The sequence below is a fragment of the Pseudophryne corroboree genome, unplaced genomic scaffold (genome assembly GCF_028390025.1).
Source record: "Pseudophryne corroboree isolate aPseCor3 unplaced genomic scaffold, aPseCor3.hap2 scaffold_129, whole genome shotgun sequence".
NCBI classification, from domain to species: Eukaryota; Metazoa; Chordata; class Amphibia; order Anura; family Myobatrachidae; genus Pseudophryne; species Pseudophryne corroboree.
The window spans coordinates 1,274,705-1,301,559 of NW_026967915.1; the positions used below are offsets into that span (position 1 = coordinate 1,274,705).

Genomic DNA, 26,855 nt, shown 5'->3' on the forward strand with positions numbered 1-26,855 from the left:
GTATGTTAATCTTTTCCATTGTTGTTTTGTTGGCTGACTGAAGGAAGATATGCAGTGCATTTGAACCAAAGCAGATGTGTGCTGACAACTTAAATTCACAATCATGTTTGTGTTTGTTTTTTCTTTCTTTCTTTCTTTCTTTCTTTCTTTCTTTCTTTCTTTCTTTCTTTCTTTCTTTCTTTCTTTCTTTCTTTCTTCCATCCTTGGTAATATCATATTAAATATTAAGGTAGAAGATTATAATCAATGACTAATGACATAAGAAAAAAGAAAAAAACTGTAAACAAAACTGCTCCAGGTGAGGCTTGAATTCAGAACCTGGATATTGCTCAACATATACTGTCTTATAAGTACCACGCGCTGTCCAATTACACCACAGGAGCACTTTGCAGCATAAAACAGTTATGCTAGATGTGGATTTTATTCAATACAATCAGTACAGTCATAAGAATTTAAAAAGAAAATCATTTTTGGTGATGAATGATGAGCAACAAAGGATCATGCATGCCAGATGGCACTTGAATAAGCTTTCCACAGTGATAGAAAAGTAAACAAAAAAAACACAACAATGTTATAATAAATGTCATTTTTAGCTTCTGTGGTCATGTTTTTGCAATCTAAACAATACAAGACTGTTGTACAGTTAAAGCCAAAGCAAGGATAAAATATCAACTCTAGTGACAACACAGCTGCTTTATTAAGTTCCACCCCAGATTGGACTTGAACCCACAATCCCTGGCTTAGGAGGCCAGTGCCTTATCCATTAGGCCACTGGGGCTTACTGACTTTCTCATTCAAGGCTGATAGGTTTTTAATAGTCAATTATTTATTTTTGAGAAAAAGTGAAGCGGTTTACTGTGTTCTTTGCATTACCAAGTCCAGCAAGAAATGTGCTGGTACTATCCAGAGCTGTCAGTATGGATTATCATGCTAAATTGCAAAAAATCTATTTGATGCAACTGCTTTACCAACAGTGTGTTAATCTTTTCAATTGCTGTTTTGTTGGCTGACTGAAGGAAGATATGCAGTGCATTTGATCCAAAGCAGATGTGTGCTGACAACTTAAATTCACAATCATATTTGTGTTTTTTTCTCTCTTTCTTTCTTTCTTTCTTTCTTTCTTTCTTTCTTTCTTTCTTTCTTTCTTTCTATCATATTAAATATTAAGGTAGAAGATTATAATCAATGACTAATGACATAAGAAAAAGGAAAAAAACTGTAAACAAAACTGCTTCAGGTGAGACTTGAATTCACAACCTTGACATTGCTCAACAGATACTGTCTTATAAGTACCACGCGCTGTTCAATTGCACCACTGGAGCACTTTGCAGCATAAAACAGTTATGCTAGATGTGGATTTTATTCAATACAATCAGTACAATCATAAGAATTTACAAAGAAAATCATTTTTGGTGATGAATGATGAGCAACAAAGGATCATGCATGCCAGATGGCACTTGATTAAGCTTTCCACAGTGATAGAAAAGTAAAAAAAAACCCACAACAATGTTTTTATAAATGTCATTTTTAGCTTCTGTGGTCATGTTTTTGCAATCTAAACACTACAAGACTGTTGTACAGTTGAAGCAAGGATAAAATATCAACTCTAGCGACGACACAGCTGCTTTAATGAGTTCCACCCCAGATGGGACTTTAACCCACAATCCCTGGTTTAGGAGGCCAGTGCCTTATCCATTAGGCCACTGGAGCTTACTGACTTTCGCATTCAAGGCTGATAGGTTTTTAATAGTCAATTATTTATTTTTGAGAAAAAGTGAAGCGGCTTACTGTGTTCTTTGCATTACCAAGTCCAGCAAGAAATGTGCTGGTACTATCCAGAGCTGTCAGTATGGATTATCATGCTATATTGCAAAAAATCTATTTGATGCAACTGCTTTACCTACAGTATGTTAATCTTTTCCATTGTTGTTTTGTTGGCTGACTGAAGGAAGATATGCAGTGCATTTGAACCAAAGCAGATGTGTGCTGACAACTTAAATTCACAATCATGTTTGTGTGTTTTTTTCTTTCTTTCTTTCTTTCTTTCTTTCTTTCTTTCTTTCTTTCTTTCTTTCTTTCTTCCTTTGTAATATCATATTAAATATTAAGGTAGAAGATTATAATCAATGACTAATGACATAAGAAAAAGGAAAAAAAACTGTAAACAAAACTGCTTCAGGTGAGACTTGAATTCACAACCTTGACATTGCTCAACAGATACTGTCTTATAAGTACCACGCGCTGTCCAATTGCACCACTGGAGCACTTTGCAGCATAAAACAGTTATGCTAGATGTGGATTTTATTCAATACAATCAGTACAGTCATAAGAATTTACAAAGAAAATCATTTTTGGTGATGAATGATGAGCAACAAAGGATCATGCATGCCAGATGGCACTTGATTAAGCTTTCCACAGTGATAGAAAAGTAAAAAAAAACCCACAACAATGTTTTAATAAATGTCATTTTTAGCTTCTGTGGTCATGTTTTTGCAATCTAAACACTCCAAGACTGTTGTACAGTTGAAGCAAGGATAAAATATCAACTCTAGTGACAACACAGCTGCTTTAATGAGTTCCACACCAGATGGGACTTGAACCCACAATCCCTGGCTTAGGAGGCCAGTGCCTTATCCATTAGGCCAATGGGGCTTACTGACTTTCTCCTTCAAGATTGATAGGTTTTTAATAGTCAATTATTTATTTTTGAGAAAAAGTGAAGCTGTTTACTGTGTTCTTTGCATTACCAAGTCCAGCATGAAATGTGCTGGTACTATCCAGAGCTGCCAGTATGGATTATCATGCTCTATTTCAAAAAATCAATTTGATGCAACTGCTTTACCTACAGTATGTTAATCTTTTCCATTGTTGTTTTGTTGGCTGACTGAAGGAAGATATGCAGTGCATTTGAACCAAAGCAGATGTGTGCTGACAACTTAAATTCACAATCATGTTTGTGTTTTTTCTTTCTTTCTTTCTTTCTTTCTTTCTTTCTTTCTTTCTTTCTTTCTTTCTTTCTTTCTTTCTTTCTTTCTTTCTTTCTTTCTTTCTTCCTTTGTAATATCATATTAAATATTAAGGTAGAAAATTATAATCAATGACTAATGACATAAGAAAAAGGAAAAAAACTGTAAACAAAACTGCTTCAGGTGAGACTTGAATTCACAACCTTGACATTGCTCAACAGATACTGTCTTATAAGTACCACGCGCTGTCCAATTGCACCACTGGAGCACTTTGCAGCATAAAACAGTTATGCTAGATATGGATTTTATTCAATACAATCAGTACAGTCATAAGAATTTACAAAGAAAATCATTTTTGGTGATGAATGATGAGCAACAAAGGATCATGCATGCCAGATGGCACTTGATTAAGCATTCCACAGTGATAGAAAAGTAAAAAAAAAACCACAACAATGTTATAATAAATGTCATTTTTAGCTTCTGTGGTCATGTTTTTGCAATCTAAACACTACAAGACTGTTGTACAGTTGAAGCAAGGATAAAATATCAACTCTAGTGACAACACAGCTGCTTTAATGAGTTCCACACCAGATGGGACTTGAACCCACAATCCCTGGCTTAGGAGGCCAGTGCCTTATCCATTAGGCCACTGGGGCTTACTGACTTTCTCCTTCAAGATTGATAGGTTTTTAATAGTCAATTATTTATTTTTGAGAAAAAGTGAAGCTGTTTACTGTGTTCTTTGCATTACCAAGTTCAGCATGAAATGTGCTGGTACTATCCAGAGCTGCCAGTATGGATTATCATGCTCTATTGCAAAAAATCAATTTGATGCAACTGCTTTACCTACAGTATGTTAATCTTTTCCATTGTTGTTTTGTTGGCTGACTGAAGGAAGATATGCAGTGCATTTGAACCAAAGCAGATGTGTGCTGACAACTTAAATTCACAATCATGTTTGTGTTTTTTCTTTCTTTCTTTCTTTCTTTCTTTCTTTCTTTCTTTCTTTCTTTCTTTCTTTCTTTCTTTCTATCTTTCTTCCATCCTTTGTAATATCATATTAAATATTAAGGTAGAAGATTATTATCAATGACTAATGACATAAGAAAAAGGAAAAAAGCTGTAAACAAAACTGCTTCAGGTGAGACTTGAATTCACAACCTTGACATTGCTCAACAGATACTGTCTTATAAGTACCACGCGCTGTCCAATTGCACCACTGGAGCACTTTGCAGCATAAAACAGTTATGCTAGATGTGGATTTTATTCAATACAATCAGTATAGTCATAAGAATTTAAAAAGAAAATCATTTTTGGTGATGAATGATGAGAAACAAAGAATCATGCATGCCAGATGGCACTTAAATAAGCTTTCCACAGTGATAGAAAAGTAAACAAAAAAACAACAACAATGTTAAAATAAATGTCATTTTTAGCTTCTGTGGTCATGTTTTTGCAATCTAAACACTACAAGACTGTTGTACAGTTGAAGCAAGGATAAAATGTCAACTCTAGCGACGACACAGCTGCTTTAATGAGTTCTACCCCAGATGGGACTTCAACCCACAATCCCTGGCTTAGGAGGCCAGTGACTTATCCATTAGGCCACTGGGGCTTACTGACTTTGCATTACCAAGTCCAGCAAGAAATGTGCTGGTACTATCCAGAGCTGTCAGTATGGATTATCATGCTATATTGCAAAAAATCTATTTGATGCAACTGCTTTACCAACAGTGTGTTAATCTTTTCAATTGCTGTTTTGTTGGCTGACTGAAGGAAGATATGCAGTGCATTTGATCCAAAGAAGATGTGTGCTGACAACTTAAATTCACAATCATATTTGTGTTTTTTTCTTTCTTTCTTTCTTTCTTTCTTTCTTTCTTTCTTTCTTTCTTTCTTTCTATCTTTCTTCCATCCTTTGTAATATCATATTAAATATTAAGGTAGAAGATTATTATCAATGACTAATGACATAAGAAAAAGGAAAAAAGCTGTAAACAAAACTGCTTCAGGTGAGACTTGAACTCACAACCTTGACATTGCTCAACAGATACTGTCTTATAAGTACCACGCGCTGTCCAATTGCACCACTGGAGCACTTTGCAGCATAAAACAGTTATGCTAGATGTGGATTTTATTCAATACAATCAGTATAGTCATAAGAATTTAAAAAGAAAATCATTTTTGGTGATGAATGATGAGAAACAAAGAATCATGCATGCCAGATGGCACTTAAATAAGCTTTCCACAGTGATAGAAAAGTAAACAAAAAAACAACAACAATGTTAAAATAAATGTCATTTTTAGCTTCTGTGGTCATGTTTTTGCAATCTAAACACTACAAGACTGTTGTACAGTTGAAGCAAGGATAAAATATCAACTCTAGCAACGACACAGCTGCTTTAATGAGTTCCACCCCAGATGGGACTAGAACCCACAATCCCTGGCTTAGGAGGCCAGTGCCTTATCCATTAGGCCACTGGGGCTTACTGACTTTCTCATTCAAGGCTGATAGGTTTTTAATAGTCAATTATTTATTTTTGAGAAAAAGTGAAGCGGTTTACTGTGCTCTTTGCATTACCAAGTCCAGCAAGAAATGTGCTGGTACTATCCAGAGCTGTCAGTATGGATTATCATGCTCTATTGCAAAAAATCAATTTGATGCAACTGCTTTACCTACAGTATGTTAATCTTTTCCATTGTTGTTTTGTTGGCTGACTGAAGGAAGATATGCAGTGCATTTGAACCAAAGCAGATGTGTGCTGACAACTTAAATTCACAATCATGTTTGTGTTTTTTCTTACTTTCTTTCTTTCTTTCTTTTTTTCATCCTTTGTAATATCATATTAAATATTAAGGTAGAAGATTATAATCAATGACTAATGACATAAGAAAAAGGAAAAAAACTGTAAACAAAACTGCTTCAGGTGAGACTTGAATTCACAACCTTGACATTGCTCAACAGATACTGTCTTATAAGTACCACGCGCTGTCCATTTGCACCACTGGAGCACTTTGCAGCATAAAACAGTTATGCTAGATGTGGATTTTATTCAATACAATCAGTACAGTCATAAGAATTTACAAAGAAAATCATTTTTGGTGATGAATGATGAGCAACAAAGGATCATGCATGCCAGATGGCACTTGATTAAGCTTTCCACAGTGATAGAAAAGTTTAAAAAAAACCACAACAATGTTATAATAAATGTCATTTTTAGCTTCTGTGGTCATGTTTTTGCAATCTAAACAGTACAAGACTGTTGTACAGTTGAAGCAAGGATAAAATATCAACTCTAGCGACGACACAGCTGCTTTAATGAGTTCCACCCCAGATGGGACTTGAACCCACAATCCCTGGCTTAGGAGGCCAGTGCCTTATCCATTAGGCCACTGGGGCTTACTGATTTTCTCATTCAAGGCTGATAGGTTTTTAATAGTCAATTATTTATTTTTGAGAAAAAGTGAAGCGGTTTACTGTGTTCTTTGCATTACCAAGTCCAGCAAGAAATGTGCTGGTACTATCCAGAGCTGTCAGTATGGATTATCATGCTATATTGCAAAAAATCTATTTGATGCAACTGCTTTACCAACAGTGTGTTAATCCTTTCAATTGCTGTTTTGTTGGCTGACTGAAGGAAGATATGCAGTGCATTTGATCCAAAGCAGATGTGTGCTGACAACTTAAATTCACAATCATATTTGTGTTTTTTTCTTTCTTTCTTTCTTTCTTTCTTTCTTTCTTTCTTTCTTTCTTTCTTTCTTTCTTTGTAATATCATATTAAATATTAAGGTAGAAGATTATAATCAATGACTAATGACATAAGAAAATGGAAAAAAACTGTAAACAAAACTGCTTCAGGTGAGACTTGAATTCACAACCTTGACATTGCTCAACAGATACTGTCTTATAAGTACCACGCGCTGTCCAATTGCACCACTGGAGCACTTTGCAGCATAAAACAGTTATGCTAGATGTGGATTTTATTCAATACAATCAGTACAGTCATAAGAATTTACAAAGAAAATCATTTTTGGTGATGAATGATGAGCAACAAAGGATCATGCATGCCAGATGGCACTTGAATAAGCTTTCCACAGTGATAGAAAAGTAAAAAAAAAACCACAACAATGTTATAATAAATGTCATTTTTAGCTTCTGTGGTCATGTTTTTGCAATCTAAACACTACAAGACTGTTGTACAGTTGTAGCAAGGATAAAATATCAACTCTAGTGACAACACAGCTGCTTTAATAAGTTACACACCAGATGGGACTTGAACCCACAATCCCTGGTTTAGGAGACCAGTGCCTTATCCATTAGGTCACTGGGGCTTACTGACTTTCTCTTTCAAGATTGATAGGTTTTTAATAGTCAATTATTTATTTTTGAGAAAAAGTGAAGCTGTTTACTGTGTTCTTTGCATTACCAAGTTCAGCATGAAATGTGCTGGTACTATCCAGAGCTGCCAGTATGGATTATCATGCTCTATTGCAAAAAATCAATTTGATGCAACTGCTTTACCTACAGTATGTTAATCTTTTCCATTGTTGTTTTGTTGGCTGACTGAAGGAAGATATGCAGTGCATTTGAACCAAAGCAGATGTGTGCTGACAACTTAAATTCACAATCATGTTTGTGTTCTTTCTTTCTTTCTTTCTTTCTTTCTTTCTTCCATCCTTTGTAATATCATATTAAATATTAAGGTAGAAGATTATAATCAGTGACTAATGACGTAAGAAAAAGGAAAAAAACTGTAAACAAAACTGCTCCAGGTGAGGCTTGAATTCACAACCTTGACATTTCTCAACAGATACTGTCTTATAAGTACCACGCGCTGTCCAATTGCACCACTGGAGCACTTTGCAGCATAAAAAAGTTATGCTAGATGTGGATTTTATTCAATACAATCAGTACAGTCATAAGAATTTAAAAAGAAAATCATTTTTGGTGATGAATGATGAGCAACAAAGGATCATGCATGCCAGATGGCACTTGAATAAGCTTTCCACAGTGATAGAAAAGTAAACAAAAAAAACACAACAATGTTATAATAAATGTCATTTTTAGCTTCTGTGGTCATGTTTTTGCAATCTAAACAATACAAGACTGTTGTACAGTTAAAGCAAGGATAAAATATCAACTCTAGTGACAACACAGCTGCTTTAATGAGTTCCACCCCAGATGGGACTAGAACCCACAATCCCTGGCTTAGGAGGCCAGTGCCTTATCCATTAGGCCACTGGAGCTTACTGACTTTCTCATTCAAGGCTGATAGGTTTTTAATAGTCAATTATTTATTTTTGAGAAAAAGTGAAGCGGTTTACTGTGTTCTTTGCATTACCAAGTCCAGCAAGAAATGTGTTGGTACTATCCAGAGCTGCCAGTATGGATTATCATGCTCTATTGCAAAAAATCAATTTGATACAACTGCTTTACCTACAGTATGTTAATCTTTTCCATTGTTGTTTTGTTGGCTGACTGAAGGAAGATATGCAGTGCATTTGAACCAAAGCAGATGTGTGCTGACTACTTAAATTCACAATCATGTTTGTGTTTTTTCTTTCTTTCTTTCTTTCTTTCTTTCTTTCTTTCTTTCTTTCTTTCTTTCTTTCTTTCTTTCTTTCTTCCATCCTTTGTAATATCATATTAAATATTAAGGTAGAAGATTATAATCAATGACTAATGACATAAGAAAAAGGAAAAAAACTGTAAACAAAACTGCTTCAGGTGAGACTTGAATTCACAACCTTGACATTGCTCAACAGATACTGTCTTATAAGTACCACGCGCTGTCCAATTGCACCACTGGAGCACTTTGCAGCATAAAACAGTTATGCTAGATGTGGATTTTATTCAATACAATCAGTACAGTCATAAGAATTTACAAAGAAAATCATTTTTGGTGATGAATGATGAGCAACAAAGGATCATGCATGCCAGATGGCACTTGATTAAGCTTTCCACAGTGATAGAAAAGAAAAAAAAAACCACAACAATGTTATAATAAATGTCATTTTTAGCTTCTGTGGTCATGTTTTTGCAATCTAAACACTACAAGACTGTTGTACAGTTGAAGCAAGGATAAAATATCAACTCTAGTGACAACACAGCTGCTTTAATGAGTTACACACCAGATGGGACTTGAACCCACAATCACTGGCTTAGGAGGCTAGTGCCTTATTTATTAGGCCACTGGGGCTTACTGAATTTCTCCTTCAAGATTGATAGGTTTTTAATAGTCAATTATTTATTTTTGAGATAAAGTGAAGCTGTTTACTGTGTTCTTTGCATTACCAAGTTCAGCATGAAATGTGCTGGTACTTTCCAGAGCTGCCAGTATGGATTATCATGCTCTATTGCAAAAAATCAATTTGATGCAACTGCTTTACCTACAGTATGTTAATCTTTTCCATTGTTGTTTTGTTGGCTGACTGAAGGAAGATATGCAGTGCATTTGAACCAAAGCAGATGTGTGCTGACAACTTAAATTCACAATCATGTTTGTGTGTTTTTTTTCTTTCTTTCTTTCTTTCTTTCTTTCTTTCTTTCTTTCTTTCTTTCTTCCATCCTTTGTAATATCATATTAAATATTAAGGTAGAAGATTATAATCAATGACTAATGACATAAGAAAAAGGAAAAAAAACTGTAAACAAAACTGCTCCAGGTGAGGCTTGAATTCACAACCTTGACATTGCTCAACAGGTACTGTCTTATAAGTACCACGCTCTGACCAATTGCACCACTGGAGCACTTTGCAGCATAAAACAGTTATGCTAGATGTGGATTTTATTCAATACAATCAGTACAGTCATAAGAATTTAAAAAGAAAATCATTTTTGGTGATGAATGATGAGCAACAAAGGATCATGCATGCCAGATGGCACTTGAATAAGCTTTCCACAGTGATAGAAAAGTAAACAAAAAAAACACAACAATGTTATAATAAATGTCATTTTTAGCTTCTTTGGTCATGTTTTTGCAATCTAAACAATACAAAACTGTTGTACAGTTAAAGCAAGGATAAAATATCAACTCTAGTGACAACACAGCTGCTTTAATGAGTTCCAACCCAGATGGGACTTGAACCCACAATCCCTGGCTTAGGAGGCCAGTGCCTTATCCATTAGGCCACTAGGGCTTACTGACTTTCTCATTCAAGGCTGATAGGTTTTTAATAGTCAATTATTTATTTTTGAGAAAAAGTGAAGCGGTTTACTGTGTTCTTTGCATTACCAAGTCCAGCAAGAAATGTGCTGGTACTATCCAGAGCTGTCAGTATGGATTATCATGCTATATTGCAAAAAAATCTATTTGATGCAACTGCTTTACCAACAGTGTGTTAATCTTTTCAATTGCTGTTTTGTTGGCTGACTGAAGGAAGATATGCAGTGCATTTGATCCAAAGCAGATGTGTGCTGACAACTTAAATTCACAATCATATTTGTGTTTCTTTCTTTCTTTCTTTCTTTCTTTCTTTCTTTCTTCGTAATATCATATTAAATATTAAGGTAGAAGATTATAATCAATGACTAATGACATAAGAAAAAGGAAAAAAACTGTAAACAAAACTGCTTCAGGTGAGACTTGAATTCACAACCTTGACATTGCTCAACAGATACTGTCTTATAAGTACCACGCGCTGTTCAATTGCACCACTGGAGCACTTTGCAGCATAGCACAGTTATGCTAGATGTGGATTTTATTCAATACAATCAGTACAGTCATAAGAATTTACAAAGAAAATCATTTTTGGTGATGAATGATGAGCAACAAAGGATCATGCATGCCAGATGGCACTTGATTAAGCTTTCCACAGTGATAGAAAAGTAAAAAAAAACCCACAACAATGTTTTTATAAATGTCATTTTTAGCTTCTGTGGTCATGTTTTTGCAATCTAAACACTACAAGACTGTTGTACAGTTGAAGCAAGGATAAAATATCAACTCTAGCGACGACACAGCTGCTTTAATGAGTTCCACCCCAGATGGGACTTTAACCCACAATCCCTGGTTTAGGAGGCCAGTGCCTTATCCATTAGGCCACTGGAGCTTACTGACTTTCGCATTCAAGGCTGATAGGTTTTTAATAGTCAATTATTTATTTTTGAGAAAAAGTGAAGCGGTTTACTGTGTTCTTTGCATTACCAAGTCCAGCAAGAAATGTGCTGGTACTATCCAGAGCTGTCAGTATGGATTATCATGCTATATAGCAAAAAATCTATTTGATGCAACTGCTTTACCTACAGTATGTTAATCTTTTCCATTGTTGTTTTGTTGGCTGACTGAAGGAAGATATGCAGTGCATTTGAACCAAAGCAGATGTGTGCTGACAACTTAAATTCACAATCATGTTTGTGTGTTTTTTTCTTTCTTTCTTTCTTTCTTTCTTTCTTTCTTTCTTTCTTTCTTTCTTTCTTTCTTTCTTTCTTTCTTTTTTTCATCCTTTGTAATATCATATTAAATATTAAGGTAGAAGATTATAATCAATGACTAATGACATAAGAAAAAGGAAAAAAACTGTAAACAAAACTGCTTCAGGTGAGACTTGAATTCACAACCTTGACATTGCTCAACAGATACTGTCTTATAAGTACCACGCGCTGTCCATTTGCACCACTGGAGCACTTTGCAGCATAAAACAGTTATGCTAGATGTGGATTTTATTCAATACAATCAGTACAGTCATAAGAATTTACAAAGAAAATCATTTTTGGTGATGAATGATGAGCAACAAAGGATCATGCATGCCAGATGGCACTTGATTAAGCTTTCCACAGTGATAGAAAAGTTTAAAAAAAACCCACAACAATGTTATAATAAATGTCATTTTTAGCTTCTGTGGTCATGTTTTTGCAATCTAAACAGTACAAGACTGTTGTACAGTTGAAGCAAGGATAAAATAACAACTCTAGAGACGACACAGCTGCTTTAATGAGTTCCACCCCAGATGGGACTTGAACCCACAATCCCTGGCTTAGGAGGCCAGTGCCTTATCCATTAGGCCACTGGGGCTTACTGACTTTCTCATTCAAGGCTGATAGGTTTTTAATAGTCAATTATTTATTTTTGAGAAAAAGTGAAGCGGTTTACTGTGTTCTTTGCATTACCAAGTCCAGCAAGAAATGTGCTGGTACTATCCAGAGCTGTCAGTATGGATTTCCATTCTATATTGCAAAAAATCTATTTGATGCAACTGCTTTACCAACAGTGTGTTAATCCTTTCAATTGCTGTTTTGTTGGCTGACTGAAGGAAGATATGCAGTGCATTTGATCCAAAGCAGATGTGTGCTGACAACTTAAATTAACAATCATATTTGTGTTTTTTTCTTTCTTTCTTTCTTTCTTTCTTTCTTTCTTTCTTTCTTTCTTTCTTTCTTTCTTTCTTTCTTTCTTTCTTTCTTCCTTTGTAATATCATATTAAATATTAAGGTAGAAGATTATAATCAATGACTAATGACATAAGAAAATGGAAAAAAACTGTAAACAAAACTGCTTCAGGTGAGACTTGAATTCACAACCTTGACATTGCTCAACAGATACTGTCTTATAAGTACCACGCGCTGTCCAATTGCACCACTGGAGCACTTTGCAGCATAAAACAGTTATGCTAGATGTGGATTTTATTCAATACAATCAGTACAGTCATAAGAATTTACAAAGAAAATCATTTTTGGTGATGAATGATGAGCAACAAAGGATCATGCATGCCAGATGGCACTTGATTAAGCTTTCCACAGTGATAGAAAAGTAAAAAAAAACCACAACAATGTTATAATAAATGTCATTTTTAGCTTCTGTGGTCATGTTTTTGCAATCTAAACACTACAATACTGTTGTACAGTTGTAGCAAGGATAAAATATCAACTCTAGTGACAACACAGCTGCTTTAATGAGTTACACACCAGATGGGACTTTAACCCACAATCCCTGGCTTAGGAGGCCAGTGCCTTATCCATTAGGTCACTGGGGCTTACTGACTTTCTCCTTCAAGATTGATAGGTTTTTAATAGTCAATTATTTATTTTTGAGAAAAAGTGAAGCTGTTTACTGTGTTCTTTGCATTACCAAGTTCAGCATGAAATGTGCTGGTACTATCCAGAGCTGCCAGTATGGATTATCATGCTCTATTGCAAAAAATCAATTTGATGCAACTGCTTTACCTACAGTATGTTAATCTTTTCCATTGTTGTTTTGTTGGCTGACTGAAGGAAGATATGCAGTGCATTTGAACCAAAGCAGATGTGTGCTGACAACTTAAATTCACAATCATGTTTGTGTTCTTTCTTTCTTTCTTTCTTTCTTTCTTTCTTTCTTCCATCCTTTGTAATATCATATTAAATATTAAGGTAGAAGATTATAATCAGTGACTAATGACGTAAGAAAAAGGAAAAAAACTGTAAACAAAACTGCTCCAGGTGAGGCTTGAATTCACAACCTTGAAATTTCTCAACAGATACTGTCTTATAAGTACCACGCGCTGTCCAATTGCACCACTGGAGCACTTTGCAGCATAAAAAAGTTATGCTAGATGTGGATTTTATTCAATACAATCAGTACAGTCATAAGAATTTAAAAAGAAAATCATTTTTGGTGATGAATGATGAGCAACAAAGGATCATGCATGCCAGATGGCACTTGAATAAGCTTTCCACAGTGATAGAAAAGTAAACAAAAAAAACCACAACAATGTTATAATAAATGTCATTTTTAGCTTCTGTGGTCATGTTTTTGCAATCTAAACAATACAAGACTGTTGTACAGTTAAAGCAAGGATAAAATATCAACTCTAGTGACAACACAGCTGCTTTAATGAGTTCCACCCCAGATGGGACTAGAGCCCACAATCCCTGGCTTAGGAGGCCAGTGCCTTATCCATTAGGCCACTGGGGCTTACTGACTTTCTCATTCAAGGCTGATAGGTTTTTAATAGTCAATTATTTATTTTTGAGAAAAAGTGAAGCGGTTTACTGTGTTCTTTGCATTACCAAGTCCAGCAAGAAATGTGCTGGTACTATCCAGAGCTGCCAGTATGGATTATCATGCTCTATTGCAAAAAATCAATTTGATACAACTGCTTTACCTACAGTATGTTAATCTTTTCCATTGTTGTTTTGTTGGCTGACTGAAGGAAGATATGCAGTGCATTTGAACCAAAGCAGATGTGTGCTGACTACTTAAATTCACAATCATGTTTGTGTTTTTTCTTTCTTTCTTTCTTTCTTTCTTTCTTTCTTTCTTTCTTTCTTTCTTTCTTTCTTTCTTTCTTTCTTTCTTTCTTCCATCCTTTGTAATATCATATTAAATATTAAGGTAGAAGATTATAATCAATGACTAATGACATAAGAAAAAGGAAAAAAACTGTAAACAAAACTGCTTCAGGTGAGACTTGAATTCACAACCTTGACATTGCTCAACAGATACTGTCTTATAAGTACCACGCGCTGTCCAATTGCACCACTGGAGCACTTTGCAGCATAAAACAGTTATGCTAGATGTGGATTTTATTCAATACAATCAGTACAGTCATAAGAATTTAAAAAGAAAATCATTTTTGGTGATGAATGATGAGCAACAAAGGATCATGCATGCCAGATGGCACTTGATTAAGCTTTCCACAGTGATAGAAAAGTAAAAAAAAAACCACAACAATGTTATAATAAATGTCATTTTTAGCTTCTGTGGTCATGTTTTTGCAATCTAAACACTACAAGACTGTTGTACAGTTGAAGCAAGGATAAAATATCAACTCTAGTGACAACACAGCTGCTTTAATGAGCTACACACCAGATGGGACTTGAACCCACAATCCCTGGCTTAGGAGGCTAGTGCCTTATTTATTAGGCCACTGGGGCTTACTGAATTTCTCTTTCAAGATTGATAGGTTTTTAATAGTCAATTATTTATTTTTGAGAAAAAGTGAAGCTGTTTACTGTGTTCTTTGCATTACCAAGTTCAGCATGAAATGTGCTGGTACTTTCCAGAGCTGCCAGTATGGATTATCATGCTCTATTGCAAAAAATCAATTTGATGCAACTGCTTTACCTACAGTATGTTAATCTTTTCCATTGTTGTTTTGTTGGCTGACTGAAGGAAGATATGCAGTGCATTTGAACCAAAGCAGATGTGTGCTGACAACTTAAATTCACAATCATGTTTGTGTGTTTTTTTCTTTCTTTCTTTCTTTCTTTCTTTCTTTCTTTCTTTCTTTCTTTCTTTCTTTCTTTCTTTCTTTCTTTCTTTCTTCCATCCTTTGTAATATCATATTAAATATTAAGGTAGAAGATTATAATCAATGACTAATGACATAAGAAAAAGGAAAAGAGCTGTAAACAAAACTGCTTCAGGTGAGACTTGAATTCACAACCTTTACATTGCTCAACAGATACTGTCTTATAAGTACCACGCGCTATCTAATTGCACCACTGGAGCACTTTGCAGCATAAAACAGTTATGCTAGATGTGGATTTTATTCAATACAATCAGTACAGTCATAAGAATTTAAAAAGAAAATAATTTTTGGTGATGAATGATGAGCAACAAAGGATCATGCATGCCAGATGGCACTTGAATAAGCTTTCCACAGTGATAGAAAAGTAAACAAAAAAAAACACAACAATGTTATAATAAATGTCATTTTTAGCTTCTGTGGTCATGTTTTTGCAATCTAAACAATACAAGACTGTTGTACAGTTAAAGCAAGGATAAAATATCAACTCTAGTGACAACACAGCTGCTTTAATGAGTTCCACCCCAGATGGGACTTGAACCCACAATCCCTGGCTTAGGAGGCCAGTGCCTTATCCATTAGGCCACTGGGGCTTACTGACTTTCTCAGTCAAGGCTGATAGGTTTTTAATAGTCAATTATTTATTTTTGAGAAAAAGTGAAGCGGTTTACTGTGTTCTTTGCATTACCAAGTCCAGCAAGAAATGTGCTGGTACTATCCAGAGCTGTCAGTATGGATTATCATGCTATATTGCAAAAAAATCTATTTGATGCAACTGCTTCACCAACAGTGTGTTAATCTTTTCAATTGCTGTTTTGTTGGCTGACTGAAGGAAGATATGCAGTGCATTTGATCCAAAGCAGATGTGTGCTGACAACTTAAATTCACAATCATATTTGTGTTTCTTTCTTTCTTTCTTTCTTTCTTTCTTCGTAATATCATATTAAATATTAAGGTAGAAGATTATAATCAATGACTAATGACATAAGAAAAAGGAAAAAAAACTGTAAACAAAACTGCTTCAGGTGAGACTTGAATTCACAACCTTGACATTGCTCAACAGATACTGTCTTATAAGTACCACGCGCTGTCCAATTGCACCACTGGAGCACTTTGCAGCATAAAACAGTTATGCTAGATGTGGATTTTATTCAATACAATCAGTACAGTCATAAGAATTTACAAAGAAAATCATTTTTGGTGATGAATGATGAGCAACAAAGGATCATGCATGCCAGATGGCACTTGATTAAGCTTTCCACAGTGATAGAAAAGTAAAAAAAAAAACCACAACAATGTTATAATAAATGTCATTTTTAGCTTCTGTGGTCATGTTTTTGCAATCTAAACACTACAAGACTGTTGTACAGTTGAAGCAAGGATAAAATATCAACTCTAGTAACATCACAGCTGCTTTAATGAGTTCCACACCAGATGGGACTTGAACCCACAATCCCTGGCTTAGGAGGCCAGTGCCTTATCCATTAGGCCACTGCGGTTTACTGACTTTCTCCTTCAAGATTGATAGGTTTTTAATAGTCAATTATTTATTTTTGAGAAAAAGTGAAGCTGTTTACTGTGTTCTTTGCATTACCAAGTTCAGCATGAAATGTGCTGGTACTATCCAGAGCTGCCAGTATGGATTATCATGCTCTATTGCAAAAAATCAATTTGATGCAACTGCTTTACCTACAGTATGTTAATCTTTTCCATTGTTGTTTTGTTGGCTGACTGAAGGAAGATATGCAGTGCATTTGAACAAAAGCAGATGTGTGCTGACAACTTAAATTCACAATCATGTTTGTGTTTTTTCTTTCTTTCTTTCTTTCTTTCTTTCTTTCTTTCATCCTTTGTAATATCATATTAAATATTAAGGTAGAAGATTATAATCAATGACTAATGACATAAGAAAAAGGAAAAAAACTGTAAACAAAACTGCTCCAGGTGAGGCTTGAATTCACAACCTTGATATTGCTCAACAGATACTGTCTTATAAGTACCACGCGCTGTCCAATTGCACCACTGGAGCACTTTGCAGCATAAAACAGTTATGCTAGATGTGGATTTTATTCAATACAATCAGTACAGTCATAAGAATTTAAAAAGAAAATCATTTTTGGTGATGAATGATGAGCAACAAAAGATCATGCATGCCAGATGGCACTTGAATAAGCTTTCCACAGTGATAGAAAAGTAGAAAAAAAAACCACAACAATGTTATAATAAATGTCATTTTTAGCTTCTGTGGTCATGTTTTTGCAATCTAAACACTACAAGACTGTTGTACAGTTGAAGCAAGGATAAAATATCAACTCTAGTGACAACACAGCTGCTTTAATGAGTTCCACACCAGATGGGATTTGAACCCACAATCCCTAGCTTAGGAGGCCAGTGCCTTATCCATTAGGCCACTGAGGCTTACTGACTTTCTCATTCAAGACTGTTAGGTTTTTAATAGTCAATTATTTATTTTTGAGAAAAAGTGAGGCTGTTTACTGTGTTCTTTGCATTACCATGAAATGTGCTGGTACTATCCAGAGCTGCCAGTATGGATTATCATGCTCTATTGCAAAAAATCAATTTGATGCAACTGCTTTACCTACAGTATGTTTATCTTTTCCATTGTTGTTTTGTTGGCTGACTGAAGGAAGATATGCAGTGCATTTGAACCAAAGCAGATGTGTGCTGACAACTTAAATTCACAATCATGTTTGTGTTCTTTCTTTCTTTCTTTCTTTCTTTCTTTCTTTCTTCCATCCTTTGTAATATCATATTAAATATTAAGGTAGAAGATTATAATCAATGACTAATGACATAAGAAAAAGGAAAAAAACTGTAAACAAAACTGCTTCAGGTGAGACTTGAATTCACAACCTTGACATTGCTCAACAGATACTGTCTTATAAGTACCACGCGCTGTCCAATTGCACCACTGGAGCACTTTGCAGCATAAAACAGTTATGCTAGATGTGGATTTTATTCAATACAATCAGTACAGTCATAAGAATTTACAAAGAAAATCATTTTTGGTGATGAATGATGAGCAACAAAGGATCATGCATGCCAGATGGCACTTGATTAAGCTTTCCACAGTGATAGAAAAGTAAAAAAAAAAACCACAACAATGTTATAATAAATGTCATTTTTAGCTTCTGTGGTCATGTTTTTGCAATCTAAACACTACAAGACTGTTGTACAGTTGAAGCAAGGATAAAATATCAACTCTAGTAACATCACAGCTGCTTTAATGAGTTCCACACCAGATGGGACTTGAACCCACAATCCCTGGCTTAGGAGGCCAGTGCCTTATCCATTAGGCCACTGCGGTTTACTGACTTTCTCCTTCAAGATTGATAGGTTTTTAATAGTCAATTATTTATTTTTGAGAAAAAGTGAAGCTGTTTACTGTGTTCTTTGCATTACCAAGTTCAGCATGAAATGTGCTGGTACTATCCAGAGCTGCCAGTATGGATTATCATGCTCTATTGCAAAAAATCAATTTGATGCAACTGCTTTACCTACAGTATGTTAATATTTTCCATTGTTGTTTTGTTGGCTGACTGAAGGAAGATATGCAGTGCATTTGAACAAAAGCAGATGTGTGCTGACAACTTAAATTCACAATCATGTTTGTGTTTTTTCTTTCTTTCTTTCTTTCTTTCTTTCTTTCTTTCTTTCTTTCTTTCTTTCTTTCTTTCTTTCTTTCTTTCTTTCTTTCTTTCTTCCATCCTTTGTAATATCATATTAAATATTAAGGTAGAAGATTATAATCAATGACTAATGACATAAGAAAAAGGAAAAAAACTGTAAACAAAACTGCTCCAGGTGAGGCTTGAATTCACAACCTTGATATTGCTCAACAGATACTGTCTTATAAGTACCACGCGCTGTCCAATTGCACCACTGGAGCACTTTGCAGCATAAAACAGTTATGCTAGATGTGGATTTTATTCAATACAATCAGTACAGTCATAAGAATTTAAAAAGAAAATCATTTTTGGTGATGAATGATGAGCAACAAAAGATCATGCATGCCAGATGGCACTTGAATAAGCTTTCCACAGTGATAGAAAAGTAGAAAAAAAAACCACAACAATGTTATAATAAATGTCATTTTTAGCTTCTGTGGTCATGTTTTTGCAATCTAAACACTACAAGACTGTTGTACAGTTGAAGCAAGGATAAAATATCAACTCTAGTGACGACACAGCTGCTTTAATGAGTTCCACACCAGATGGGATTTGAACCCACAATCCCTAGCTTAGGAGGCCAGTGCCTTATCCATTAGGCCACTGAGGCTTACTGACTTTCTCATTCAAGACTGTTAGGTTTTTAATAGTCAATTATTTATTTTTGAGAAAAAGTGAGGCTGTTTACTGTGTTCTTTGCATTACCATGAAATGTGCTGGTACTATCCAGAGCTGCCAGTATGGATTATCATGCTCTATTGCAAAAAATCAATTTGATGCAACTGCTTTACCTACAGTATGTTTATCTTTTCCATTGTTGTTTTGTTGGCTGACTGAAGGAAGATATGCAGTGCATTTGAACCAAAGCAGATGTGTGCTGACAACTTAAATTCACAATCATGTTTGTGTTCTTTCTTTCTTTCTTTCTTTCTTTCTTTCTTTCTTTCTTTCTTTCTTTCTTTCTTTCTTTCTTTCTTTCTTTCTTTCTTTCTTTCTTCCATCCTTTGTAATATCATATTAAATATTAAGGTAGAAGATTATAATCAATGACTAATGACGTAAGAAAAAGGAAAAAAACTGTAAACAAATCTGCTCCAGGTGAGGCTTGAATTCACAAGCTTGATATTTCTCAACAGATACTGTCTTATAAGTACCACGCGCTGTCCAATTGCACCACTGGAGCACTTTGCAGCATAAAACAGTTATGCTAGATGTGGATTTTATTCAATACAATCAGTACAGTCATAAGAATTTAAAAAGAAAATCATTTTTGGTGATGAATGATGAGCAACAAAGGATCATGCATGCCAGATGGCACTTGATTAAGCTTTCCACAGTGATAGAAAAGTAAAAAAAAAACCACAACAATGTTATAATAAATGTCATTTTTAGCTTCTGTGGTCATGTTTTTGCAATCTAAACACTACAAGACTGTTGTACAGTTGAAGCAAGGATAAAATATCAACTCTAGTGACAACACAGCTGCTTTTATGAGTTCCACCCCAGATAGGACTTGAACCCACAATCCCTGGCTTAGGAGGCCAGTGACTTATCCATTAGGCCACTGGGGTTTACTGACTTTCTACTTCAAGACTGATAGGTTTTTAATAGTCAATTATTTATTTTTGAGAAAAAGTGAAGCTGTTTACTGTGTTCTTTGCATTACCAAGTCCAGCATGAAATGTACTGGTACTATCCAGAGCTGTCAGTATGGATTATCATGCTTTATTGCAAAAAATCAATTTGATGCAACTGCTTTACATACAGTATGTTAATCTTTTCCATTGTTGTTTTGTTGGCTGACTGAAGGAAGATATGCAGTGCATTTGAACCAAAGCAGATGTGTGCTGACAACTTAAATTCACAATCATGTTTGTGTTTTTTCTTTCTTTCTTTCTTTCTTTCTTTCTTTCTTTCTTTCTTTCTTTCTTTCTTTCTTTCATCCTTTGTAATATCATATTAAATATTAAGGTAGAAGATTATAATCAATGACTAATGACATAAGAAAAAGGAAAAAAACTGTAAACAAAACTGCTTCAGGTGAGACTTGAATTCACAACCTTGACATTGCTCAACAGATACTGTCTTATAAGTACCACGCGCTGTCCAATTGCACCACTGGAGCACTTTGCAGCATAAAACAGTTATGCTAGATGTGGATTTTATTCAATACAATCAGTACAGTCATAAGAATTTACAAAGAAAATCATTTTTGGTGATGAATGATGAGCAACAAAGGATCATGCATGCCAGATGGCACTTGATTAAGCTTTCCACAGTGATAGAAAAGTTAAAAAAAACCCACAACAATGTTATAATAAATGTCATTTTTAGCTTCTGTGGTCATGTTTTTGCAATCTAAACACTACAAGACTGTTGTACAGTTGAAGCAAGGATAAAACATAAACTCTAGTGACAACACAGCTGCTTTAATAAGTTACACACCAGATGGGACTTGAACCCACAATCCCTGGCTTAGGAGACCAGTGCCTTATCCATTAGGCCACTGGGGCTTATTGACTTTCTCCTTCAAGATTGATAGGTTTTTAATAGTCAATTATTTATTTTTGAGAAAAAGTGAAGCTGTTTACTGTGTTCTTTGCATTACCAAGTTCAGCATGAAATGTGCTGGTACTATCCAGAGCTGCCAGTATGGATTATCATGCTCTATTGCAAAAAATCAATTTGATGCAACTGCTTTACCTACAGTATGTTAATCTTTTCCATTGTTGTTTTGTTGGCTGACTGAAGGAAGATATGCAGTGCATTTGAACCAAAGCAGATGTGTGCTGACAACTTAAATTCACAATCATGTTTGTGTTTTTTTTTTTTCTTTCTTTCTTTCTTTCTTTCTTTCTTTCTTTCTTTCTTTCTTTCTTTCTTTCTTTCTTCCATCCTTTGTAATATCATATTAAATATTAAGGTAGAAGATTATAATCAATGACTAATGACATAAGAAAAAGGAAAAAAACTGTAAACAAAACTGCTCCAGGTGAAGCTTGAATTCACAACCTTGATATTGCTCAACATATACTGTCTTATAAGTACCACGCTCTGACCAATTGCACCACTGGAGCACTTTGCAGCATAAAACAGTTATGCTAGATGTGGATTTTATTTAATACAATCAGTACAGTCATACGAATTTAAAAAGAAAATCATTTTTGGTGATGAATGATGAGCAACAAAGGATCATGCATGCCAGATGGCACTTGAATAAGCTTTCCACAGTGATAGAAAAGTAAAAAAAAAACCACAACAATGTTATAATAAATGTTATTTTTAGCTTCTGTGGTCATGTTTTTGCAATCTAAACACTACAAGACTGTTGTACAGTTGAAGCAAGGATAAAATATCGACTCTAGTGACGACACAGCTGCTTTAATGAGGTCTAACCCAGATGGAACTTGAACCCACAAACCCTGGCTTAGGAGGCCAGTGCCTTATCCATTAAGCCACTGGTGCTTACTGACTTTCTCCTTCAAGACTGATAGGTTTTTAATAGTCAATTATTTATTTTTGAGAAAAAGTGAAGCTGTTTACTGTGTTCTTTGCATTACCAAGTCCAGCATGAAATGTGCTGGTACTATCCAGAGCTGCCAGTATGGATTATCATGCTCTATTGCAAAAAATCAATTTGATACAACTGCTTTACCTACAGTATGTTAATCTTTTCCATTGTTGTTTTGTTGGCTGACTAAAGGAAGATATGCAGTGCATTTGAACCAAAGCAGATGTGTGCTGACAAATTAAATTCACAATCATGTTTGTCTTTCTTTCTTTCTTTCTTTCTTTCTTTCTTTCTTTCTTTCTTTCTTTCTTTCTTTCTTTCTTTCTTTCTTTCTTCCATCATTTGTAATATCATATTAAATATTAAGGTAGAAGATTATAATCAATGACTAATGACATAAGAAAAAGGAAAAAAAAACTGTAAACAAAACTGCTCCAGGTGAGGCTTGAATTCACAACCTTGATATTGCTCAACAGATACTGTCTTATAAGTACCACGCTCTGACCAATTGCACCACTGGAGCACTTTGCAGCATAAAACAGTTATGCTAGATGTGGATTTTATTAAATACAATCAGTACAGTCATAAGAATTTAAAAAGAAAATCATTTTTGGTGTTGAATGATGAGCAACAAAGGGTCATGCATGCCAGATGGCACTTGAATAAGCTTTCCACAGTGATAGAAAAGTAAAAAAAAATCCCTACAACAATGTTATAATAAATGTCATTTTTAGCTTCTGTGGTCATGTTTTTGCAATCTAAACACTACAAGACTGTTGTACAGTTGAAGCAAGGATAAAATATCAACTCTAGTGACGACACAGCTGCTTTAATGAGTTCCACCCCAGAAAGGACTTGAACCCACAATCCTTGTTTTAGGAGACCAGTGCCTTATCCATTAGGCCACTGGTGCTTACTGACTTTCTCATTCAAGACTGATAGGTTTTTAATAGTCAATTATTTATTTTTGAGAAAAAGTGAAGCTGTTTACTGTGTTCTTTGCATTACCAAGTCCAGGAAGAAATGTGCTGGTACTATCCAGAGCTGTCAGTATGGATTATCATGCTATATTGCAAAAAATCTATTTGATGCAACTGTTTTACCAACAGTGTGTTAATCTTTTCAATTGCTGTTTTGTTGGCTGACTGAAGGAAGATATGCAGTGCATTTGAACCAAAGCAGATGTGTGCTGACAACTTAAATTCACAATCATATTTGTGTTTTTTCTTTCTTTCTTTCTTTCTTTCTTTCTTTCTTTCTTTCTTTCTTTCTTTCTTTCTTTCTTTCTTTCTTCCATCCTATGTAATTTCATATTAAATATTAAGGTAGAAGATTATAATCAATGACTAATGACATAAGAAAAAGAAAAAAACTGTAAACAAACATGCTTCAGGTGAGACTTGAATTCACAACCTTGACATTGCTCAACAGATACTGTCTTATAAGTACCATACACTGTCCAATTGCACCACTGGAGCACTTTGCAGCATAAAACAGTTATGCTAGATGTGGATTTTATTTAATACAATCAGTACAGTCATACGAATTTAAAAAGAAAATCATTTTTGGTGATGAATGATGAGCAACAAAGGATCATGCATGCCAGATGGCACTTGAATAAGCTTTCCACAGTGATAGAAAAGTAAAAAAAAAAACCACAACAATGTTATAATAAATGTTATTTTTAGCTTCTGTGGTCATGTTTTTGCAATCTAAACACTACAAGACTGTTGTACAGTTGAAGCAAGGATAAAATATCGACTCTAGTGACGACACAGCTGCTTTAATGAGGTCTACCCCAGATGGAACTTGAACCCACAAACCCTGGCTTAGAAGGCCAGTGCCTTATCCATTAGGCCACTGGTGCTTACTGACTTTCTCCTTCAAGACTGATAGGTTTTTAATAGTCAATTATTTATTTTTGAGAAAAAGTGAAGCTGTTTACTGTGTTCTTTGCATTACCAAGTCCAGCATGAAATGTGCTGGTACTATCCAGAGCTGCCAGTATGGATTATCATGCTCTATTGCAAAAAATCAATTTGATACAACTGCTTTACCTACAGTATGTTAATCTTTTCCATTGTTGTTTTGTTGGCTGACTAAAGGAAGATATGCAGTGCATTTGAACCAAAGCAGATGTGTGCTGACAACTTAAATTCACAATCATGTTTGTCTTTCTTTCTTTCTTTCTTTCTTTCTTTCTTTCTTTCTTTCTTTCTTTCTTTCTTTCTTTCTTTCTTTCTTCCATCATTTGTAATATCATATTAAATATTAAGGTAGAAGATTATAATCAATGACTAATGACATAAGAAAAAGGAAAAAAAACTGTAAACAAAACTGCTCCAGGTGAGGCTTGAATTCACAACCTTGATATTGCTCAACAGATACTGTCTTATAAGTACCACGCTCTGACCAATTGCACCACTGGAGCACTTTGCAGCATAAAACAGTTATGCTAGATGTGGATTTTATTAAATACAATCAGTACAGTCATAATAATTTAAAAAGAAAATCATTTTTGGTGTTGAATGATGAGCAACAAAGGGTCATGCATGCCAGATGGCACTTGAATAAGCTTTCCACAGTGATAGAAAAGTAAAAAAAAATCCCTACAACAATGTTATAATAAATGTCATTTTTAGCTTCTGTGGTCATGTTTTTGCAATCTAAACACTACAAGACTGTTGTACAGTTGAAGCAAGGATAAAATATCAACTCTAGTGACGACACAGCTGCTTTAATGAGTTCCACCCCAGAAAGGACTTGAACCCACAATCCCTGTTTTAGGAGACCAGTGCCTTATCCATTAGGCCACTGGTGCTTACTGACTTTCTCATTCAAGACTGATAGGTTTTTAATAGTCAATTATTTATTTTTGAGAAAAAGTGAAGCTGTTTACTGTGTTCTTTGCATTACCAAGTCCAGGAAGAAATGTGCTGGTACTATCCAGAGCTGTCAGTATGGATTATCATGCTATATTGCAAAAAATCTATTTGATGCAACTGTTTTACCAACAGTGTGTTAATCTTTTCAATTGCTGTTTTGTTGGCTGACTGAAGGAAGATATGCAGTGCATTTGAACCAAAGCAGATGTGTGCTGACAACTTAAATTCACAATCATATTTGTGTTTTTTCTTTCTTTCTTTCTTTCTTTCTTTCTTTCTTTCTTTCTTTCTTTCTTTCTTTCTTTCTTTCTTCCATCCTATGTAATATCATATTAAATATTAAGGTAGAAGATTATAATCAATGACTAATGACATAAGAAAAAGAAAAAAACTGTAAACAAACATGCTTCAGGTGAGACTTGAATTCACAACCTTGACATTGCTCAACAGATACTGTCTTATAAGTACCATACACTGTCCAATTGCACCACTGGAGCACTTTGCAGCATAAAACAGTTATGCTAGATGTGGATTTTATTCAATACAATCAGTACAGTCATAAGAATTTAAAAAGAAAATCATTTTTGGTGATGAATGATGAGCAACAAAGGATCATGCATGCCAGATGGCACTTGAATAAGCTTTCCACAGTGATAGAAAAGTAAAAAAAAAAACCACAACAATGTTATAATAAATGTCATTTTTAGCTTCTGTGGTCATGTTTTTGCAATCTAAACACTACAAGACTGTTGTAAAGTTGAAGCAAGGATAAAATATCAACTCTAGTGACAAAACAGCTGCTTTAATGAGTTCCAACCCAGATGGGACTTGAACCCACAATCCCTGGCTTAGGAAGCCAGTGCCTTATCCATTAGGCCACTGGGGCTTACTGACTTTCTCCTTCAAGACTGATAGGTTTTTAATAGTCAATTATTTATTTTTGAGAAAAAGTGAAGCTGTTTACTGTGTTCTTTGCATTACCAAGTCCAGCATGAAATGTGCTGGTACTATCCATAGCTGCCAGTATGGATTATCATGCTCTATTGCAAAAAATCAATTTGATGCAACTGCTTTACCTACAGTATGTTAATCTTTTCCATTGTTGTTTTGTTGGCTGACTGAAGGAAGATATGCAGTGCATTTGAACCAAAGCAGATGTGTGCTGACAACTTAAATTCACAATCATGTTTGTGTTTTTTCTTTCTTTCTTTCTTTCTTTCTTTCTTTCTTTCTTTCTTTCTTTCTTTCTTTCTTTCTTTCTTTCTTTCATCCTTTGTAATATCATATTAAATATTAAGGTAGAAGATTATAATCAATGACTAATGACATAAGAAAAAGGAAAAAACTGTAAACAAACATGCTTCAGGTGAGACTTAAATTCACAACCTTGACATTGCTCAACAGATACTGTCTTATAAGTACCACGCACTGTCCAGTTGCATCACTGGAGCACTTTGCAGCATAAAACAGTTATGCTAGATGTGGATTTTATTCAAAACAATTAGTACAGTCATAAGAATTTAAAAAGAAAATCATTTTTGGTGATGAATGATGAGCAACAAAGGATCATGCA

At 34.8% G+C, this 26,855-nt stretch overlaps 8 non-coding genes across 8 annotated transcripts; all 8 read right to left on the reverse strand.

Annotated features, from left to right (window-relative positions):
• Positions 1 to 705: 705 nt before the first annotated feature.
• TRNAR-CCU (transfer RNA arginine (anticodon CCU)) lies at positions 706 to 778 on the reverse strand. Its single transcript has one exon. It is a non-coding gene; the product is annotated as a tRNA-Arg (tRNA).
• Positions 779 to 3,549: 2,771 nt separating this feature from the next.
• TRNAR-CCU (transfer RNA arginine (anticodon CCU)) lies at positions 3,550 to 3,622 on the reverse strand. Its single transcript has one exon. It is a non-coding gene; the product is annotated as a tRNA-Arg (tRNA).
• Positions 3,623 to 5,379: 1,757 nt separating this feature from the next.
• TRNAR-CCU (transfer RNA arginine (anticodon CCU)) lies at positions 5,380 to 5,452 on the reverse strand. Its single transcript has one exon. It is a non-coding gene; the product is annotated as a tRNA-Arg (tRNA).
• An 841-nt stretch (positions 5,453 to 6,293) lies between these two features.
• On the reverse strand, positions 6,294 to 6,366 carry TRNAR-CCU (transfer RNA arginine (anticodon CCU)). The gene has a single exon. It is a non-coding gene; the product is annotated as a tRNA-Arg (tRNA).
• A 3,670-nt stretch (positions 6,367 to 10,036) lies between these two features.
• On the reverse strand, positions 10,037 to 10,110 carry TRNAR-CCU (transfer RNA arginine (anticodon CCU)). The gene has a single exon. It is a non-coding gene; the product is annotated as a tRNA-Arg (tRNA).
• A 1,800-nt stretch (positions 10,111 to 11,910) lies between these two features.
• Positions 11,911 to 11,983, reverse strand: TRNAR-CCU (transfer RNA arginine (anticodon CCU)). Its single transcript has one exon. It is a non-coding gene; the product is annotated as a tRNA-Arg (tRNA).
• Positions 11,984 to 15,717: 3,734 nt separating this feature from the next.
• Positions 15,718 to 15,790, reverse strand: TRNAR-CCU (transfer RNA arginine (anticodon CCU)). The gene has a single exon. It is a non-coding gene; the product is annotated as a tRNA-Arg (tRNA).
• Positions 15,791 to 26,095: 10,305 nt separating this feature from the next.
• On the reverse strand, positions 26,096 to 26,169 carry TRNAR-CCU (transfer RNA arginine (anticodon CCU)). The gene has a single exon. It is a non-coding gene; the product is annotated as a tRNA-Arg (tRNA).
• Between the last annotated feature and the right edge of the window lie 686 nt (positions 26,170 to 26,855).